The sequence below is a fragment of the Vigna angularis genome, chromosome 5 (assembly GCF_016808095.1).
Source record: "Vigna angularis cultivar LongXiaoDou No.4 chromosome 5, ASM1680809v1, whole genome shotgun sequence".
Lineage (NCBI taxonomy): Eukaryota > Viridiplantae > Streptophyta > Magnoliopsida > Fabales > Fabaceae > Vigna > Vigna angularis.
The window spans coordinates 12253284-12272799 of NC_068974.1; positions in this window are offsets into that span (position 1 = coordinate 12253284).

Genomic DNA, 19516 nt, shown 5'->3' on the forward strand with positions numbered 1-19516 from the left:
TTGAAGAAACTCTTCAACAATTTATTCAGGTGACTATCTCCAATTACAAGAGCACTAAAGCTGCAATTAGAAATCTAGAGATACAGGTTGGCCAAATGGCTAAGAAGTTGCAGGATATGCCTGATAGGAGTTTTGGGGCTAATACTGAGGTTAACCCTAAGGAAGAGCATAAAGCTATTGTGAGTATATGTGATGAGAGGGTGGATAAAAAGAGAGAGTTGAGAAAAGAGAGACAAAAAAGGAGAGAAAAGGTGAGATGAGAGAAAAGAGAAAGAAAAGAAGAGAGGAGTAAAAAATTGTGAGAAAAGTGAAAGAGTTCTTCCTTATCCTAAGGGGAGTGAAAAATGTGATAAAGAGAGACAATATAAGCGTTTTAAAGAGATCTTCAAGCAATTGGAGATTAAGATACTTTTGACTGAAGCATTGCAACAAATTCCTGCTTATGCAAAGCACATGAAGAAAATCCTCGCAAAGAAGAGATATCTAGAGGAGGAAACTAGTGATAAACAGGGTGAATGCAGAGCTTTTTTGGAGAAACCACTTCGTCCAAAAGTGAATGATCCAGGAATTTTTACTATTCCTTGCGTCATTGGGAAGGAGAATATAAGCAAGACCTTAATTGATTTAGGGTCAACATTAATTTGATGCCTTTATCTATGCTTGAAAGGATGAGTGATCTTGAAGTCAAGCAAACCAAGGTGACTTTGCTCATGACGGATGGATCTTTCAAGAAACCCTATGGTGTAGTGGAAGATGTTATGATGTGTATAGAGAAACTTAAATTCCTGGTGGATTTTGTGGTGATAGAGATAGAGGAAGATGAGAAGATCCCAATTATTCTTGGAAGGTCGTTTATGAAAACGGTAAAAGTATCCATCAATGTGGATGATGGGTTGATAGTGCTTCAAGACCGAGAGGAAAAGGTGATCTTTAATGTCTTCAAAGATGAGCAGCAAATTCAAGAGAAGGAGACTAATCATAAAGTTACATGTAAGGATGTACCCGTGACTAGCCCTAAAGCTGCAAAGCCGATCACCAAAGGTAAAAATTGTTTTTTGTCACAGGTTAGGGAGGAAGAAAAAGATGGAAAGGAAGGATGGTTCATGGTGACTTGATGGATGAACAATTCAAACTTGGTACACCGGTAAGATTTAAGAACAAGTTGTGGGTTGTGAAAGATTTCAAAGAGAATGAAGTGATAGAGAATGAAGTGATAGAGATTGAAGCTCCATATTCAAGGAGAGTCAAGAAGGTGGACCGAAAGCAATTGATGAGTTGGTGTGATGAAAGCAAGAGGAACACCAACATTAAAGAAGAAACTTGAGCTTTATTGGGTCAAGCTAGTGACGTTAAAAGAGCGCTTGCTAGGAGGCACCCCAATGATTTGAGAACATTAATTTCTTTGAATTTATTTATTTTGGTGATGTAATTTGAAACTTTGGAACATTGTTATATTTGGGTTTAGCATCTACTACCACTGAGCGCGAACGCTGCAAATTTTTCTGTTTGAGTTTTTTTAAATTTGGGCTCAGTGGGATTTCGCCCATTAGGTCTTTTTCATACCCTAGGGCGCGTCTTGGCCGCCAATTTTAGATCCCAATCTTCCCAAACACTCTCAAGCACTCTCCAAAGAGTTTTCTCCACTTTCCCCTTCTCCCCCCTTCACAAAACTTCTCTTTCAACCATTTTTGCATCAAGTTTCCATCCAAGTTTGGGGTTGTGTGAGAGCATTGTTGTTAGGGGCTGATTTCTTCACATTCCTAGAGCATTCTACACATATTTAGCATCTCAACCCAAGTAAGTATATGCATTTTACATTCTAGGGTTTTTGAAAGGATGAATTGGTATGAACATGGTTGTCTAAGCATGATTTTTGAAGGATTTTGATTTCTATGCATGATTAGATGAATTAATCACTGTTTGAATCGATTAAATTGTTTGATTTGGGTCTGGAACTAGGAAGAATGCATGTGGCTGGAGATTAGAAGCATTTTTAGACAATTTTGGCAAATCTGCAGAAACGCAGCTCAACAAAAATTTCCCCTGAGCGCGATTTCTGCATAATGATGTTTTTTGTGTTTTGGTTGACTGTTTCTCTGCACAGGTGGCGTTGAGGGGTTCTGTTTTGCCCTCAGCGGTGATAAGAAGTGTTTTAGGGAGTTATTTGTGGTTTACTAATGCTTAATGATGTTTCTTGTGGTTTTGTGAATTGTGTTTGATGTAGGGATGACCTCCTCATCGGGCAAGAGAATCCAGACCTTGGGATCCAAGAGGAAGGAACTAGACAACCCCTATTCCACCAAGTTCCTTTCCCACAGACATGAGCAACATTTCATTAGTGTTCAAGATAGAAGACTATTGATGGAAAGGAAGGCTGGGTGGATACCTGACTTTGCTCCACAGTTTGGAGAGCAATTGGAAAATAAAAACTGGGAGAAAATAGACACTTATCCTGCACCAGCTAACATAGCAGTGGTCAAAGAGTTCTACACCAATGCAAGGCGATTGGGTGATTATCCCACTGAGGACTATATGAGCTATGTTAGAGGAAAAATCATTCGGTATGATCCTGATTCCATTAACATGTTTCTAAATATCGAATGGGCTGGTGAGCAGTGTCAGTTTGATCTGAACATGGAAGAAGGAGAAGATTTTGATGATGTGGAGAGTGTGCTGTGTGTGCCTAGAGGGAATTTCCAGAGAAACAGGAATGATGTAGTTGTGCATATCAAGAGAGCTGATCTAACTCCCTTGGCAAAGTACTAGATGGCGTTTTCTCACGCCAACATCCACCCTTGTTCGCATGTTTTTGATATTACTGTCAGCAGGGCTCTTCTTCTGTATTGTGTGCTCAGAGGGATGAGCATTAACATTGGACAGGTCATAGCCAATGAGATACAGGTGTGTGCCAATACTATGACCAACAAGGCATCTTTGGGGCATCCTTCCCTGATCACACACCTTTGTGAGCTAGCTGGAGTGAATATTTCTACACTGCCAGTGGAGAGGCCTAGGAAGGCAATTGATGAGGCCTACTATAGACAATATTGTGGTGGAGATGAGGCAGCTCAACCATTACCACCACGCCAGTCTTCTAGAAGGAGAGGACCACCACAAGCACATGCGCCGCCTCATGATGCAGAGCCTTTTCAGATGAGGGACATGTATATGTCTCTGATGGAGGACAGGTTGCAGTCTATCCACAGAGGGCAGGTGGCCACAGAAGAGATGATCATTGGGATGTATGATACACCCCCAAGACATCGGTGAACCATGGATGAATTCAACAATGTGGTGGCATGGCTCAAGCTAGTGGAGCTGGAGCAGCTGAAGCTCCAGCTATGGATGATGATGAGAAGTATGATGATGACTTTGAAGATGCTGAAAAAGAAGGAGAGGAGGAAGATTCAGATGATAGCATGGGTTGATGAGGAGTAGAGATAACATCTACTGATGGATGCTATCACCTCTAGAGCATGATTTTTTTCTATCTTTTGTTTTGTACTATTGAACTTATTTGCTTCTGTTCTTAGAATAGGTTGTGATGTACTCAGTGTGAAACTTTATCTGCTGTGATGGTTTGCTTGTGATTTATGCATGATGAGTATTGCTTAATGATGCTTGGATATTGATTGATGTTGAGATTGTGCACTATATGCTGATATACAAATGGTTGTTCACAAGCTATGTGAATAGATGCATGATGTTGTGATTGTGGTTATGATGCTAAGCAGGATGTGTATCTGGAATAGATGGAATGTTGAATGAGCTTATGTGTGAGGTTTTGAACTCCAAAGTTTTTGTGATTGAGTGCTATTACATTGAAAGTATGAATGACTTTGCCTAGGTTTCTATGATTGAATCACTTGCTTGTATGTGTCATATGATCAAGGCCATTTGTTGGTAACCTTTTTAGCCAAATGCATAAAAGAGAGCACAATGTGTTCTATCTTGAATATAATGTGAAAACCCTTTTTGAAAATCTTTACCTTGAGTTGAGTTGAGAGTATCTTGTGGTATTGATAAAGGTTCAAGTTTGGGGTTGTTGGGAAGTCTAAAAAAGGGAAAACAACAAGCATTGAGCTAAGCACATGAAAAGCAAAATAAAAAGGAAAGAAAAGAAAGAAAAAGAAAAGCTCAATGCAAAGGAAAGTTGGGAAGAAGTAAGAATGGTTGTGTTTAAATGATGATTCTGTTAACTCAAGGATTTTGTGATCCAGAAAAACCAATTTTCTTCTTAGCCTAGCCACATTATAAGCCATAGAAAAGTCCTTGTGATGATTCTTGCTAGTGAGTGTGTTTAATTGTGGTTAAATGAAAGACAAAGTTGATTCATGTGACATTGTGATAATAGAGTGAATGAGTGACCTATATATACACTTGTGTGATTGAGTGAAACACTTTATCAAGTGAGGAATAATTCCATGAGAACATGATTACATCTATGCTTAGTTAATTGATCATTCATGAGAATAACATTTGTTGGATACTATGTGATTATGTGAACACCACAATAAGCTTAATTGAATCAAAGCATGTGTGCATCTTGACTGAATTCTGCTGATGAGCTGATTTGAGTAATTACTTCTCTTGAAAGAAAGAGTTTTTGAATTATACTTATTTTTGACATTAAAAACAACCTTTATGAAGTAGAAACTAGCTTGAAATCATGCTTTTGCTTAAGTTTTGGAAATAAGAGAGTTGGATGGGTTTTATGCTTGGTTTTCCTTGTTTTGGCAAGAATTAAGATGAATTGGATGAAAGAAGTTGAAGTAGAAGGAGTTAGACTGAGAAAAGGAAGGAAAAGTGCAAAAAAGAAGAACCGTTGTCACCGCTCAGCGCCATTTGCACCGCTCAGCGCTAATCTGGCTGATGGATACACTATTTCACGCTTAAGCGGCATCGCTGAGGGAAAATTCAAGTATCGCAGTCACCACTGAGCGCAACTTTTACCATTGAGTGTCATTCTTGAGAACCGCACTTACCGCTGAGTGCCAAACTGCCGTTGAACGCCATTTAATTTGGCTTGGGCCTATTTTCTATAATTTTTAATAAACTATATAAGGGGTTAGTCGACCTAGGGTTGGTATCTTTGGACATATAGAGGCGAAATCACACTCTTTTCACCCCTTGGAGGCGGATTTTGGATGCAAAAGCTCCTTTCTTCAAATTCTAGGGTTCTATCTTTCATTCTTTTCATTGTTTTCATCTAGTTTCACCATGTTTATGGTGAACTAAACCTCCATTGTTGTTGGGGAACCGATGTAATCCTTTGAAACTTTCATGTATTGAATTGGTTCTATATTATATATGCTTTGCTTTATTAATTGTTAGGGTTTTTCTTCTACACTCTATGCATGCTTTGTTTAACTCATTCAGTTGCATGATCATTGATGTTATTTATATGGACACATATAGGTAAATCTAGAACTGAAGAAATTCTCCCAAGAGCAATATTACCTAGACATAGGGATAGGAGGATTGATTGCCTTTAAGCTTCTGTGTGAATGTAATGCATGAATAATTGCTATAGAGACAAGACATTGTAAACTAGTGATTAGGATTAGGCTTTCTTCTCTGAGACATTGGGTTTAAGGTAAATTAGAAAGTGACATTAACATTAATGAAGAAAGATGAATTCATGAATACATAAGAGTGGATAGGATAAGTCGGAAACCCCAACAACATAATCATTCATATTTTACATAAATCTCTTTTGCTTCTTTCAATCCAATTGATCAAAACTTGCATTCATGTTTATTTTCCGCAATTCAAACACAATGATTTTGTTCACAAGTCTAATTTAATCAAGAAATCACAAAACTGTCTAGGTCGTGAGTCCTTTGGGAAACGATACTTTGTTTTACCATTTTATTATTACTTGATACGATTCGGTACACTTGCCGAAGTGTTAACATTATTCTGAGCAAGCATTAAATGACATTAAATTTCAATGTTAAAAAACAATAAAAGTGATAAGAAAAGTCATATCTGTTGCATTCATAGAGTTACTCTAATTTTGCAGATAAGTTATTTTACATGCATCCACAGTGCTACAAATCAAAAATCAAATGTGGACGTTAGAGGAAAAAGAGATAATCATGGAATGTTCCTCTGTTGAAGCAAAGTCTAAAAAAATCATACAACTTACTTGAAGCAAAGAACTGAAAAAACACGCCTGCTCTTAAAAAGTTAACTTACACAATGACTTTTGTAAAAAGAAGAAAGAGAAAATACAAGCATCAAGGTTACGAACTACAAACGATGTCAAGTGCGCAAAGCTTACAACGCCATGTCTATCCTACAAAAAAGAAGAGAGAGAAAGATCTCAAAGAAAACATTATATTTGAGCTGAAGAAAAGATAAGAGAAGAGAAAAGAGAAAGAGATACTCTTGAGCTTAAGCATCAAATCTCTTACTTCTGTAAGATCATAGAGAGAAACAGCTACGAGTGTTTAGATTGTTTTGTATTGTATTCATACCTTATCGTGGAGAGATATAGTCTAAACTGCTTAAAAACAATCTTTGATTGCAATTCTGAAGAGAATTAAAATACTTACAACTGAACTCTTTTGAGTTTAGGAATCTAGGCACGATAGTGTAGTACCAGGAGTGATTCAAATACTCAAGAAAATCTCGGCGGGTTGCTGAGTACCAAGAGTGGTGCGAATACTCAAAGGAAATCTCGGCGAGGTAGCTGAGTACTAGGTGCGAAAACTCAGGAAATATCGGCGAGGTAGCTGAGTACCAGGAATGGTTTTAATATTCATTTGTAATCGTGTGAAGATTATAGTGAAATCTTCTACGGAGGAGACTGGATGTAGCTTAGTTGAAGCGAACTAGTATAAAATCTCTTGTGTTATTCTCTCTTCTCTTTGTTAAACGATCCTATTAGAAAACCTGCAATTGAGCTTTACATTTGAAAATATAAGAACTTCCAAGCTAAACGATCCTTTACTTTTAAAAGGAAGTTCTTACAAACGTTGTAGTAGAAACTAATCTGATTAGAAACTTTGACCTTTACAAAGCTTATATTTTAAGTCAAGCGTCCAAGCCTTAAAAGAATATTTCATGCGCTTGAGAACGTGCTATATCAGAAGGGCTGTGAATAACATTTTCCATGAACTGCATAAAATCTCTTTAGTATTTACTGTTAATAGGCAAGGTAACTTGTATAAAATAAATCTTCATGAACTGCATTCTTAAAGTGTCTCATAATTAGTCTCTATGAAGGACGAGGCAGTAACGTGGCATAATAATTGTGGACACACAAGTATGAGATTAATCTCTATTTTACAACACCATGACCTCGTAAGAGGACTGTTAGGTGGACTTGGGTTCTATTTCTAGGTGGACTTGGGTTCTATTTATAACTCGTAAGGATGAGACTTTTAATGTTTTTTGCAAACTCTGTAAAAGTATAGAGACTGCAAAAGATTTGAAAATCATGTATATTCGAAGTGATCATGGAGAAGAATTTGAAAATTATCTTTACGAAAACTTTTGCGAAAACTCTGGCATTAAACATAATTTTTCAACTCTAAGAACCCCACGAGAAAATGGAGTTGTTGAGAAGAAAAACATATCTTTGCAAGAAATGGCCAGAACTATGTTAAATGCTTTCAATTCTCCTAAACACTTTTGGGCAGAAGCAGTTAACATTGTTTGCTATATTCAAAACAGAGTTTACATCAGTCCAATCCTCAATAAAACACCCTATGAGCTATGGAAGGACAAAAGGCCAAATATTTCTTATTTTCATCCATTTGGTTGTCAATGTTTTATTCTTACTACCAATGATAGTTTAGGCAAATTTGATTCTCGTAGTGATGAAGGAATCATGCTTGGTTACTCAGAAACTTTAAGAGCATTTAAGGTTTACAACTCTAGAACCTTGAAGTTGAAGAAGCCATTCATATAAATTTATTCATGAGGTTGACACAAGTAAGTCAGAGCTAGAAGACTCCTTCTCCAAATTGCAGGTAAATGATAGCATATCGTGGAAGAAAATGCATTAGAAGACCCCAACCATGAAGTCGAGAATCAACATGAAAAGTCATTCAACAATACTAGTGAAGAAAGAAGGGAACCAAAAACCTTACATCGTTTAATCACTAAGAATCATCCCTTAGAGAAAATTATTGGAAATCTCAATGAAGGTGTATGGACAAGATCATATCACAATCTGTAAACCAATGCTCTCATCTCCCAGATTGAGCCATCCAACATCAATCAGGTTCTTGAAGAAAATTCTTGGATTGAAGCTATGAAAGAAGAACTCGATCAATTCAAGAAAAATAAAGGATGGGAACTCGTTGAGTTACCCAAAGGAAAGCATGTAGTCGGACCTAAATAGGTTTATCGCAAAAAGTTAGATGAACATGGATATGTCATCATAAACAAAGCTAGACTGGTTGCAAAAGACTACTCTCAACAAGAAGCAATTAACTACACAGAAACATATGCTCATGTAGCAAGATTATAAGCTATTTGCATACTCTTAACATTCGCGATGTTCAACAATATCAAGCTTTATCAGATGGATGTCAAGAATGCATTTCTAAATGACGACATTAAGGAAGAAGTATACATAGAGTTACCCCTAGGGTTTGAGTGTTATTAAATGCATATTTTGCTATCTAAAAGGAGAAACATCTCTTGGCTTATGCTACAAGAAGAGTGAGAGTTTTGATCTTGAAGGATATTGTGATGTTGATTTTGTTGGAGACAAAGTTGAGCGAAAAAGCACAAGTGGATTGGAGGGAATCTAGTATCATGGTTGAGCTAGAAGCAGAACACAATCACACTATCAACTACAGAAGCTGAATATGTGTCAACTGCACATTGTTGCTCTCAACTACTATGGATCAGTAATGAACTCGAAGACTATAGTCACAATCAAGGTATGATTCTTATCTTCTGTGATAATAATGCTGCAAATAGTTTGTCTAGAAATTATTTAGATTAGCACGTTGACCTTTACAAAGCTTATATTTTAAGTCAAGCGTATAAGCCTTAAAAGAATATTTCATGCACTTGACGACATGCTATATTAGAAGGGTTGCGAAAAATGTTTTCCAAAAACACTATTCAACCCCCCTTCTAGTGTTTTTTAGTTACTTCATCCCTAATCAACGAATAACCTTTAGTTACCCTAAATCAGTTGAGTATTAGCATCACTCCTAGTATTAGACGATCTCGCCTAGATTTCCTTAACTTGTTAGAGTTAAGTTGTAAGTGTTTTGATTCTCTTCATAATTGCAATCATTGATTGCTTACAAGTTGAGTACAATACAAAGTAGTCTAAACACTCGCAAGTGTTTCTCTTATCTCTCTTTTTCTCTCCTTACAAAAGTAAGCATACAACTTAATGAGGTGCAAGTAAGATGCTTTACTTTGCTCTTTCTCTCTTTCTTTGTTTTTCTCTTGTGTCAAGCACAAACAGATATTACAATGAAGCTTGAGAGACACTCCTATTTTTCACACTTTCACTCTTTCTTCAAGTGGATATTTTTATGAAGCTGGAGAGTGTTCTTCTTTTCTTGAGCTCTTCTCTTTCTCCTTTTTCTTTCTATGAGTATTTTAGCATTGATAGATTAAAGAGATTTCCTTGCTCAATGGATGATGAGATATCTTCACATCTTCTATTTTCTCTCATCTTCATCATCATCTTCTTCTTTCTCTTGGTCTTCTACTTATACACCTTGTGAATGTAGTCGTTGTGACGATGCTTGTCAATTATATTAGGCAATGTGACCATTTGACGAAGCTTTTCTTGAGATCTTTTCCTTTCTGACTATTTGTGTAGGTATTAGTCATAGGATGGTGACTTTCGTGAGAGTAGATGAGTTTTTCAAAGTTTTTATCGAAAGTGGTTTTGACTTGACTTTTGGCACAACTTTTGATAGTCTGATCAACACTCCTTTTTTTCTTTTTTTCTTTTACGTTCGTTTTTATATCTATAAAATGAATGTTCGTAGTGATTGTCTTGCCTAAGGTAAAAACATGTATAGCAATTTATCTTTTAATGTTTTTATCTTCTATTTAGAACTTTGTGTTTTCTTGTGTCTTGCTATTATTAGAGTGTATTTTAGTGTTTTACTTCTTTCGTGTTTTATTTAGACGTGATTTTATAATTTTTTGTTTCTTAGGAGAAAATATTCCATGAATGTCTTTCCTTTTACCTGCTTCCGATTGGACTGGTCGTGAAATCAGTTGATTAGGTATCACTTTTGTTATTTTGGAACGTTGAGCATTTAATGTCATTAAATGCTTGTTCAGAACAACAAATGCTTTTAACTTCTAAATGTTAGGTAGTACTTTTACAATTAAGTTCTTTAATCTGAGGATACCAAACGTATATAAATACTTCATCAAAAGATGAGGTGTTTGTTTAGCTCATGATATCGTTTGATCAAGTAAACGCTTCTTTGACTTTTGTGTTTTTTAGACAGATAAGATTTAGCTTGCTTCAACTTTCTTGTGTGTTTTTAATAATTAAGTCTTTTAATGATTTTTTCGAAGATATTGTCTTGATCTGTTTTTTTTTTAGAGAAGCCAAATACCTAATCTAGGTATTTTAAGCATTGAGCGTTTAACTCAATCTCTTTTGGACGCTTTTAGACAAGACATCGTATAGTCATGCGTTTGGTTGTTTTAGCCTAAATATTTTTCTATTTCCTAGGACTTAAGTGTTTTCTTATGTTTTTCTATGTTTAGGGTTTAGGTTCTAGTTTTTGAGTTTAATATTTAAGTTTTCTTCTTGCGTTTTGTCCTAAGTTTCTTAACCTAATTTCTTTGCTATTTTAATCTTTTTCCCTATAGCTTTTAGACATGTTTTGTTTTCTATTATCCCTTTGTGAGGTTATGATTTCATTGGCTTTCGGCTTTGTGTTCTTCTTGTCCTAATCTAGGTTCTCGAATTTCTTCAGAGTGCTATTCTTTTATTCTAGGGTTTTTATGTTCTAGTGTCAAACTGAGGGTTGGTTTTCTAACTCAGGTTGAGGTTTCCTTTCTCGTTTTGTGATGGTTGTCTTCCTAGCTTAGGTGGAGGTGTTTCTAGCCGTTATATCTCGATGTTGAATTACACTACAAAAAAAATGGTCATTACTGACCGATATTTACATACGGATTTTAAACCGTATGTAACGTAAGTATTATATACGGATTTTACATACGAATCTTGAAAAACAAGTTATATACGGATTTTACATACGGATTTTACCTACCGATATATCCGTATATAAAATCTGTATATAATATTGGCGCGTTTGAGCGGGAATTTTAGCCAAGGATAGAATCAGTAGGTAAAAAATTAAAATCCTTATGTAATTCCAAAAGCTATTACCTTCCGAAATTACATACGGATATTTATAATTAATTATTAAAAAAATAAAAAACAAAAATTTATTTTCGTTTTCTCCACTTCTTCCAAATTCTCACAAAGCATGAAACCCTCGTAGGGTTTCTTCTCTTCTCTTCACGGAAACAACAACAACAACAACCTTCTTTCTGCACCTTCCCAAGTTAACTACGGTGCCACCTCCATTTCCGTCAGGTCCCTCATCATTGCCGCACCTCTCTCGGCTGGCTAAGGTCATCGTCGGCGACGCTGCTCACTGGCGTAGTGTCTAACCTAGGTTTTCATGTATCTAACCCTTATTTCTTCCTTTCTCGTACGTTCCCATTATCTAGGTTTAATCTATCTAACCCTTCTTTACTCCCATTGTTCCTAGCCTCCTGGGAGTGTTATTCGTTCAGTCTATAAGTTCTCCATTCAAATTCTCTTATCTGCTCGTTCCCTAAATCCCTAAACAACTTTGGTGAGTTCCGCAGGTGGGATGCTGGTGATGCTCAACGAGCCCCATCTCTCGCCTAAGCTTCACGCGCACTCCAACCTCAACAACTTCGTCGATTCCACTAGTCGGCCTAAGATGTGAGCATTCTCCCTTTTTCCTTCGACCTCTGCTTTTTTGCGAATTTGGATTTGGGTTTTGTGTGTGCTTTTTGTTGACACGAAAATAATATGCTTTTCAGTAACAATAGGCTCCAGGACCATAATGACCGAAGCTTGTGCAGTAAGGATTTGGTTGATGAGGCTTCAAAGAGAAAGAGTGGAGACAATTTGTCAGTTGTGATTTGCTTCCAGCAGCAACCTCCTCGCAACTTGGTGGCCCCTCGGTCTAGAGTGCACTGGAGCTTCTCTGCTTAAGGTTTGAAGGAGTTGTAGAGTTTTCTTGATAACTTGGGTAATTTTAGGATTAAAATCCTTACAGGCATTTTCTCATCCTTTAATCCAATAATTGTCCCTAAACAAAGGAATGGTTCTGATGGTCCTTGCAACAAGCTGTTAGAATTTATTACTAACACAAGCTTGCTATAAAAAGTGTTAGTCAACAACATGCCCAACTTTCAACTGGTTGCCATTATGAGGTTTTTAGTTAGTCCCAGGAAATGACAAGATAGTGAAAGAAAGTCAAAGGCATCAAGGCTTAGAGAAGTGATCTTGTTTACACAGTAACAACTTCTAGCTGATCTAGAAACCTTGGCTCCTCATGAGCATGAGTCCATTAATAACATGCCCTGAATTTTGTCCAATCACACACTTAATGCTTCAATGTAATAATTTTTCATTTTCTAGCATTGTTAGTAAGAAATAATTGTTTGATAACTTATTACTCTTTATATTGATAATCAGTGGAATATATAACTTTGGTTTTTTTTTTCACTTACATTGTCTAGAACATGAGTTTTTGTTCAATGTTAGGTGCTTGCATTAAAGTATTTGCATTCCCTGCATGGGTTGAAACATACACGTGGAAAGCTTGGTCTTGGTGCAAAGATGGTATTGATTGAGGAGAAATAGGTCCAGGGACTGAATAGAAAGTTGAACTATGGGCTTGCTCTGTACATGCGGTGGAGAAAATGCATGAGCTAATAAGTAAAAGTCAGGAAGACAGGTTAGTGTTTTCTTATAAAAACTTATAAAAAAATAAAAGATAGAATAATTAAGTGATATCACTTTATTATATTACTTTTTAATTTATACATAATTGTGACTTATCTAGCTAATTTTTAGCTATGATGAAATTTGATTATAAAACCCCTTTTAAATATATTTGTGTGAGCATAAAGTACTCAATCGTTCTACCAACTCATTATAAATTATACCCACGTAATTAAATGATAAGTGTGTGTTGAATTTGATTAATTATGATAACTTTGTTTTAAGGAAATCGGTGGAAATGTTTTGTATAAATAAAAAAACTCGATCAATATGTGAAACATGCATGCAGCTTCAAATAATTGATTTCACCATTTGGAAGGATGCTTGGCTAATACTTTGATAATGTTAATTAGTGTCCTTACAAGTGAAAGGATTCCTTGTCAAGATATTTTCTACACACGGTTTTACTTTATCAATCCCCATCTCATTCCATTTTTCTAGGCATTCCATGGCTCCCACTTTTATCTATTATTGTTTTTAATAAATTTACAAGTCATGGCATATAGGCAAAAATGACTTCAATAACTCCACCCCTGTGCATAACCTCATTAAATGTTTACTAATTTCCATTTAAAAGTGTTATTTCTATTTATGTACCTTGATTATCTATGATTCTATATATTTCTAGTCCATTTGTGTTTGTTAATTAAAAGTTTTTATTGAGCATTCCAGTCTTATCGGTATCAAGTCAGGTTACTAATTTGTGGTTATTATTTACTATCTACAAAAGAAAAGATGAACCAGGCCCATAAAAAATTTGCCAAGACATATATTGTATTGTCATTCTTTAAATATTTTGACAAGATAGGATTACTAGCAAGGGTAAGAATGTTGCGGGAATGAATAGACATGCTGGACAACATGGAATTAGAAATAATACGTTTTCTTGACATTTCACAAGCAGAATTGAATATGCAAGATCTTAAAAGTGTCCTAGTGCATAATCTTTTGGTAAGTTATTTCTTTTTTTTATCCTATGATAATATATTATGAGCATGGATACAAAAGCTTACATGTTTCTCTAATTTGTATACATTCTCAAATCTTGCTTGTGTAATTTGATTAATGTTTAACTAGTACATTGAATCTTTGTTACAACATCATCTTCTTTTAAACAAAGTTGGTAGACTAATTATATGGTTAATAGTTTGTGTTAATCAAGCTTGTGGTTAAACCTGCTTTGTAACAGGGCCAAGGTTTTTCAATCTATATCTATCAATATATATAATTAATTCTAGTTGTTCTGATAAACACAATTTTTTTAAGGTATGAGCAAAGCATAGATAAGATTAACGGTTATATTTTTTTTCCTATAAGTTTAAAAACTCTTACTAAGTCTACCAAGTACAATAACTAGATAAAATTTTATTATTAATGAGTAGTGTAAACATTTCTAATAGTGTTAAATGATGTGTTACTCTTAGGAGAAGAGCATGGTGGAAAGAATGAAAAGTGTTCCTCAGCAAAAAGTTTTCGAACTTGGCTTCACATTTTTGCAACAATGGCAGGCATTGCCACAAGGCCTTTACAATCAAATGCATCATCATCAAGACTTTTCTATACACTTGGTAAATCTTGTACTCAACAATACAAGAATTGAAGATTCTCTCTATTTGGGGTTTAGAGCCATTGCCTTGATGATACATGACTAGTTAGTGGTGTTTCAAACACTGGTGGAACAATTCTTAGATAATTTTTCACAGATAACTAATTGTATAAGTAGTTTAATTTACTATTACATTTGCCATATTATGAATTGTACTATTTATTTATTACTATTATACATTTTATAAATTTAATTCACAGTCATGATTCTGTAATATTATAATATATTTGACTTTTAAATGTGAAAGACTTGTGTAATATGATCTTTGTCACTGAATGAATGGTGTAATACTATAATGGATTAAACAAACATCATGTTTTAATAAAAACTGACAGATATTTGGTATTATTTTTTTACAATTTGGCAATTTTATTTTATTTTTATCAGTATATGAAACTATTAGTTATTGGGTATAGATGTGAGATCATCTAATTTTTTTTTTATAAAATTATAGTTATATACGGATTTATCCGTATGTAATTTACATACGAATTTTATATACGGATTTATCCGTATGTAATTTATATACGGATTTTATATACGGATTTATCCGTATGTAATTTACATACGGATTTTATATACAGATTTTTTCGTATATAATTTACATACGGATATATCCGTATATAAGTTATATATGGATATATATCCATATATAAAGTAGCTACGACAGTTTTATATACGGATTTTTGTCCATATGTAAGTCGTATGTAATCAAGTGTTATATACGGATTTTGGGCCTTATATACGGATTTTGGCGGTATGTAATTCAATTTTTTCTTGTAGTGTTAAGGTTGGTTTCGTATCTTAAGTTGGGGTTTTTCTAGCCTAGTGTTTTATATCCTAAGGTTGGTCTTCTAGTTTATGGTTTCCTATCATAGTGTACTAACGATTGGTTGACTGCTCTAAGGTTGGTCTAAGTGTTTTTATAGTGGGAGTTAGCTTACCATACAAAGACTTCTTCATTTGATGTTATTTAGTTAAATTTCAAAACCAAGACCAAGGTTTCTACTAGACGAGCTTGTCTTGTAATACCTTGACAAATCTCCCTAGTTTTCTACTAGACGAGCTTGTCCTGTAATGAACTTGTCGTACTTTGACACGAGAGTTAAAGAAAAAGATGTAATATACCTAAAATTTTTGTTTCTTTTTCTATGCAATATAATATATATCTTTCATTAATCTTATGTTCTACCTTTTATTATTCATGTGCATGATGGAATATATATGTTATTTGGGTGGTGTCTAATCATTGGAAAATATTTTAGACCCTGGACATGGATAGAACAACCAAGAGGTTTGGTTATAGACATAGACCAAAGTTCTTGGTCATTCTATACATATTTTCTTAATTAAAATTTTGTGTTTGAATAACTGAGGGATTAGTATTTTCACCTTAGGATTTAGAACTTTTCTCTAAGAGATTATGACTTGTATGCTTATTATGTGAATGCTTGAGTATGTTAGAAATATATTGTGTAGATGATTGCATAAAGTCGGGTCATCCAACCCCAATTAGTTTTAACCTAGATCATTTTATAAATTTCATATTTAGTAACTTTATATGCTTTTAACTTGTTTTAAATCAATCAATGTTTATATTCATTTCCTAAATTATAAGTAATCATAGTTATCTAAATAGATGTAAATCCTTTGAAAAATTATACTTGGCCTAACTTGCACGATTTGATATACTTGTCATTGAGTTAACAATGACTCAAAGGTATTTACTTTGGCCTAACTGAAAAGTTAGGGGTACTTAGTTAGTAAATGCCCAAAATCCAAGCTTACCTACTCTAATTGGTGCCTTAGTGCTATATTATATTTAAAATCTATGTAATAAATTATAAAAGGTTAGGTTAGTGGGTAGAGGGTAGTATTTGGATGTAAAATAGTTAGAAATAACAAAAGGTATAAGAAAGATATATAAGTTAGTCGGCATAAGATATTGGAACGAATGTCAGCGGTATCTATTTTAAGATTTTTTTACTTTCTATGTATTTCACACAGAAATGTAAAATACATGCAGGTGTAGTGAAACTCCATTGGTTTAGTGACAATGATGTTACCTCAAGAACATCTATGAGGTGCAAATATGAAAAAGTAAGGAAAGATGCATATGGCAATTAATTTTAACAAGCTTGGTTTGTGATTTAAAAGCAAAAAAGGTGAAAAGAAGTCTGAATGTCACAAGCTAGTGGTCCAAAATGGAGAAAGAACATATGTGATGTTAGAATATAAAGTAGACCATTCCTTAATAAACATAAGTTGCTTAGTTGAGTTTTCTAGAGTAGTTATGACCGATTAAGATTTTCATTTTTAAATCTTTTTAGAAATTTTTTTGGTTTTTTTGGACAACAAAATTATGTAATTTTTATGGAAAAGGATTAAAGTACCCATATTACAAGTGGTTGGAAAACGGTAATATTTGAATTTAATGAATTTTGTTTTTCTCCATTGTTTGGAATTTATATACACTAATTAAAATGATGTGTCTTGTGCAGAGATTCAAGACTCCTATTCCAATTCGTAAGAAGTTCCTTCTTTACATACGGAAAGCGCTTGCAAAACATGTAATAAAACTATACAATAGTGAGTAGTTATTAGGATTTAATAAGATCGACATTAGCCTATTTTAATTGAGTTGATTTATAGTTATTATACCTTTTACATTAAGATATCTTATGGTTATAATTATGTATTTCATTAAAAAGAATTATCTAGACTGTATTTCTATGCTGTGAATATTGTGCTTTTATATGCCGGTCTATTTTTGTGATAAGGGATGTCACAAAAACATACTTATTATTAAAAAAAATGCAGACTTTAGGCAACGGTTGTGGTAAAAATCGAGGTAGAAAATGGTATATGGCCTCGGTTCATGCCACAACCGTTGCCATAGAGTGCGCTGGATTTAGAAAACCCACCCTTTTTCACCTCGGTTGTTAATCAAGGTAAAAAACCCATCCTTTTTTACCTCGTCAGAATATACCTCGGTTCAAAAATCACTATGTATTGCTAAAAATAATCGTTGTTGTTTCCCTTCATTGCACTAATGCCCACAAATGTGTGATTTTATTCTACAATATGTAGAAGACAATGTTTATTACAAGAAAGTCAATATTACCGACGAAAACTGTTGAAAGGGAGAGCAATGTGAGTGCTAAACCCAATCCTTGTGTTTGTTTCTTATGATGACAATACATAGATGTTGTCATGACACAACAGAAATGTGTATTTGTGATTGATACATATGTTGCTATGAAAATGTTTCTTGATGAATACATATGTTGATATGTTGATTAGTTTGCATACTTCTGTGACCATAATTATGCTTATATCTCTGTATGCATACTGAATGTTTTTGTGTGTTAAAACCACAAGCACAAAGCAACTCTGTATGAAATAATCGATTACAGTGATGTTGTAATCAATTAAGTTCATCAGATAGCTTATGTTTTTAAACTATGGCAAAACAACAAGTTTTAAATCGATTACATTAAGTGTAAAATCGATTAAAACTCGTGTCTTTGCAAACATATTGTTGAAATGTGTTGTGATGAGTTTTTAAAGAGAAAAAGTTATGTAATCAATTAAGTTTGTTATAATTGAAAACTTTTTCAAACTTAGTCATATCTGCAATAACGACCATATTTTTTACTAGCATTTATTGCAAATTGATTACATTAATTGTGCATTCAATTGCAAATGTGTTAGTTGTAATTTTGTTACATCTGCTACTAATGTAACCGATTACATTACTAACGTAATCGATTGTTTTGCGTCTGTCATGAGGAAAACTATAAATTGATGCATTACATATAACTCTGTACATGTGTTGAGACGCTCCAAGAAACAATATTCATAGAGTTTGATACATCTTGAAGGTTTCTTGAAGAACAAATCTGGATTTACATTATGATCAACTACTGCACGTGTGAGGTGTATTCTTACCTTATCAAACTTCGTTTTCTGCAATCTCGGATTGTGTTGGTTCCCTATGCGTGCGGCTAGGAAGAAAAGTAAGGAGCTCTTGGTACTTTGAGAGATGTTCTCAAAGGGTTCTGCAGTGAAGACGTGTGGTTCTTTGTGCATGTGTTATCTTTCTATATTTGATTGTTGAGTGGGAGAGGTGTTTACATTTGAGAGAGTCTCTGTAAAACCTTTGGTGTATAGTGAAAGATCCTTCAATCTAAGGTTGATTAGAAGGGAAATTGGATGTAGGCATTGAGGTTGAACCAATATAAATCCTTTGTTTGTATTTCTCTCCTTGCATACGCGTATTACTTAGATTACAAGAAATGTTAAAGGTCATTCTAAGTTTACGAAAAGATTTAAAAATCATTTGTTTTTATTGTTCACCAATTCACCTCTCCTCTTAGTGTTGCGAAACAAGGCACTTCATTTCTAACAGAAAAAATTCATCGATAATTCGTTTACTTACAACTGAAAATTCTTTGGTAAAATAATCATCGATAAATTTTATCAACAGATCATAAAGTCTGTCGATAATTACCGACAATCGCAAATTAGTTAGTAATATATCTGTCGATAATTATTGATAAATTTTGATCATCGATAAAATTCGTAGATAAATGTCACTATTGGGTCTTCTTATTCCTCACTCTCTTCCTCTTCTAGTATAAGAAAATGTTGATTTAACTTTTTATTATTACATATATATTAAAATTTGTAGGTTGAATCTGTTTTACACACGGATATTAGATACGAATGTATATTTGTATGTAGGTTGCCATTACGAATTTTTCTTCTTTTTTCTCTTCTTCTTCTTCCTCCTTTTACTCCTCTCCTCTTAGCCACACCTCCACCGTTGTTGTGTCCACTACTTTACTCCTCTTCCTCTTTTTATTCCTCTCCTTCTTTCTCTTTCTTCTTCTTCCTCCAAT